A 4,129-nucleotide genomic window follows, 5' to 3' on the forward strand; every position below is an offset into this window, starting at 1 on the left:
TGTCGAGACGCCATCAGATCCACGTCTGGAAGACCCCACTTTTCCACGAGGAGTTGAAACACTTCTGGATGGAGGCCCCACTTGCCGGCATGTACGTCCCGACGACTGAGAAAGTCCGCTTCCCAATTCAGGACTCCCGGAATGAATATTGCCGATATGGCCGGTAGATGGCGTTCCGCCCAACGTAGAATCCGTGAGACTTCCTTCATTGCCAAACGGCTTCGAGTGCCGCCTTGATGATTTATGTAAGCCACTGTGGTGGCGTTGTCCGACTGTACTTGAACGGGACGGTTCTGAATTAAATGCTGGGCCAGGTTCAACGCATTGAAGACCGCCCGCAATTCCAGAATGTTGATCGAGAGGAGAGATCCCTCCTTGGTCCACCGACCCTGAAGGGAGTGTTGCTCCAGCACCGCGCCCCAACCTCTTAGACTGGCATCTGTCGTCAACAGGACCCAGTTGGATATCCAGAAGGGACGACCCCTGCACAATTGTTGGTCCCGGAGCCACCAGCGTAGCGACAGACGGACCTCCAGAGTCAAAAAGATCATTTGAGATCTGATCCGGTGAGGCAGGCCATCCCACTTGGCTAGAATCAGCCTCTGGAGGGGGCGAGAATGGAATTGAGCATACTCCACCATGTCGAATGCTGATACCATTAGGCCCAGCACCTGCATTGCCGAATGTATCGACACTTGCGGACGAGAAAGGAAGCAACGAATCCTGTCCTGAATCTTCAGGACTTTCTCCTGAGACAAGAACAACCTCTGGTTGTGAGTGTCCAACAACGCTCCCAGGTGCACCATACTCTGAGCAGGGACCAGGGAGGATTTTTTCTAGTTGATGAGCCACCCGTGGGCTTGTAGAAACCGGACCGTCATATCCAGATGAAGCAGGAGAAGATCTGGGGAATTTGCCAGGATTAACAAGTCGTCCAGATACGGCAGTATCCTGACCCCTTGACGGCGGAGTACAACCGTCATCACCGCCATAACTTTGGTGAAGACTCGTGGAACCGTTGTTAAACCAAAAGGTAACGCCCGAAACTGATAATGTAGGTTGCCAATAGCGAACCTCAGGTATTGTTGATGTGACACTGCTATAGGAATATGCAGGTAAGCATCCTGTATGTCCAGGGAGACCATGTAGTCCCCAGGTTCCAAGGCCAGAACTATAGAGCGAAGGGTTTCCATACGGAACTTGGAAACCTTCACAAACCTGTTCAATGCCTTGAGGTTGAGAATGGGCCGGGAGGACCTATTCGGTTTCGGGACTAGAAACAGCGGAGAATAGTACCCCCGGCCCCTCTGAGCAAGAGGCACCTGTACTACGACTCCCGTATCCAGGAGGGTATGTACCACCGAGTGTAGAGTGTTTGCCTTTGTCTGGTCCAAAGGGACGCCTGTCTGGCAAAATCGATGAGGGGGTCGGTATTTGAAGGCTATGGCGTAACCTCGAGTGACGACTTCCCGTACCCAGGCATCTGAAGTGGTCTTCAACCATTCCTGGGTATACCCTAGAAGCCGGCCCCCCACCCTAGGATCAGGCTCTTTTGGGCTTCGGCTTACCAGGTTTGGAAGTGCGGGCCTTGCTTTACCTGAAGGACGAAATGGGCGAAAGGACATACCTTTAGCCTTCGACACGGAAGGAGCGGTATTAGGAAGAATGGCAGTTTTGGCAGTTGCCAAGTCAGCCACAATCTTATTTAAATGCTCCCCAAACAGAATATCTCCCTTGAAAGGGAGTACCTCCAGGGTTTTTCTAGAGTCCAGATCCACAGACCAGGATCTCAGCCACACTATCCGGCGATCCAGGACTGACGTAGTAGAGGCCTTGGCTGCTAGAATACCGGCATCAGAAGCCGCCTCTTTAATATATCGAGAAGCTGTGACAATATATGACAAGCATTGTCTAGCATGATCAGAAGAGATTTCAGCTTCTAACTCCAAGGCCCATGCTTCAATAGCCTCTGCAGCCTATGTAGCTGCAATAGTGGGCCTTTGTGCAGCACCCGTGAGGGTGTAAATCACTTTCAAACAACCCTCTACATGTTTATCCGTAGGCTCTTTTAGAGACGTGACAGTAGTGACAGGTAGAGCTGAGGAAAGCACCATCCTATCCTAGCCACATGTGAGTCCACTGGAGGAGGCGTTTCCCAATTTTTAGACAGCTCTGGCGCGAGGGGATAGCGAGCCAGCATCTTTTTTTTGAGGCACAAACTTCGTACCCGGGTTTTCCCAGGGTTCCTGACGTATATCCACTAGGTGGTCAGAGTGAGGTAAAACTTGCTTAACCACCTTCTGACGCTTGAACCTATCTGGTTTCTTAGGAGAGACGGATGGCTCGGGATCATCCGTAATCTGCTGAGGGGTTAGTATATGTGCCGTCTTCATCAGATGAGGTGTCAGTGACAGCAGTGGATTGTGAGGAGAGAAGCGCTCGCTTAGAGGACCTCTTGGACTTAGGCGAGCGTTGGTCAGACTTTTTAGTAGTCAAGGACTGGTTCAACTTCTTTAATTGAGCAGATAAATCGTCCGCCCACGTTGGGTTAGCTGCAGGGACCACATACGGTTGTACCGGCATTGGGGGTCCCATAGGGGGAGTCAGAGCTAAGGGGGGTGCCCCGGGGATAAGTATGAGGTTAACACAGTACAATTATCAGCAGCACTATACCTCTAAACCCAAACCCCTGCGCACTGTAGTCAGCACTAGCAGAGATAAAGGATAGATATGGTGACTAAATCACAGAGAAAAATATGTAATACAGTATATCTTTGTGAAAATCCTATATTAGATAACACCTGACGCACCAAGCCCCCTCAGGTTATGGAATATAGGGATAGCAGGTTGAGTGAAAGACACGAAATGGACACCACTCAGCTATCAAATGCACACACAGAAGGTCACAGTTTGTACAATGCAGAGGTTATTACTGACAATAATACTGGACTGGACTACCTTACACAGCTATATAACAATAGATATAACAGTACACAGTAAGAACTGAATGTATATCACAGGATAATTGTACTATAAAACCCTGACTAAGTGCACTCTTTCTTAACTAACACTGACAAAAAAGGCAGGTAGAATACTTAAGTGTCATGTAAAGGCACAGCGCTGACAACCAGGCGGCTTTACATAGGAGGATTTGCCCAAGCAGTCCCAGGAACAGTGAGCTGAGGGATAATGGCGCCGCAGACACTGACAGGGAGTGAGGAAAAGACAGATATGCAGCTCCAGGGTGGGAACACTTGCTAGAAATGGCGCCCTGGGGCTGGGGGAGGGGCTTCAGGTCTAAGCCTTATCCCCTCTGCTGGCAAAACCATGGGTACTGTGGGCGATATAAGAATTGGTTTAGAGAGAAAACCTGACCTGCGCCCATGCCCTGGTAATCTAGTGGGATCGCCTGTACTGCCACAGTGTGCACCGCCAGCGCGCGTGGCCCGCCTCCCACTGACCGCGCCGGATTGCGATAAAAACCACTTACCACCTCCCGAAGCGCGGCCACGCGATCCTGGAGATCCCCAGCCGTGTGTGTCTAACGTGAAGAAAACCGGAGCCTCCGCTGTAGTTACCCGGCAACCAGGGCTCGGGATTGCACAGCGCCGCTGGGGAGAGCTGGAGCTGCAGCAGTGAATGTCACAAGACATTTACCACCGCTGCTGCCCTTGAAGTCTTCACTTTTTACCTCATAAAAAGCTTTTCTTAGGGCTGCTTCAGTGCCTGCTGCAGCACCAACTTACAAAACTGAGCTCCTGTGCTGGGAGGCGGGGTGATATAGGAGGCAGCGCTGTGCATTCTGGGAACAGTCAAAGCTTTGAGCCTGTTGGTGCCTCGGATCAAGATCCTATTCTACACCCCATTGTCCAATCCTTGTGGAGCCCAGTGTACCCCGCAGCAGAAAACACCTTGTTCAGTCCCTAAGATGCTTTTGGATTCCTGGAGGAGTTTATTGCTACTCCTCTTATGCCCCACTACACAAGTGCCGTGTAATGGTTACCTCTCCATCCCTTTTCTTATACAGTGGGGGGACTATGCAAGAAAGGATCCGGTCAGGGTCCCGGCAGAGGGGATCTTGGCGTCGAATTTAGGCTGCATGGGGAGGGAGGGTTAGGGTTAGCCTGCG

This window comes from Pseudophryne corroboree, chromosome 1 (genome assembly GCF_028390025.1).
Source record: "Pseudophryne corroboree isolate aPseCor3 chromosome 1, aPseCor3.hap2, whole genome shotgun sequence".
Lineage (NCBI taxonomy): Eukaryota > Metazoa > Chordata > Amphibia > Anura > Myobatrachidae > Pseudophryne > Pseudophryne corroboree.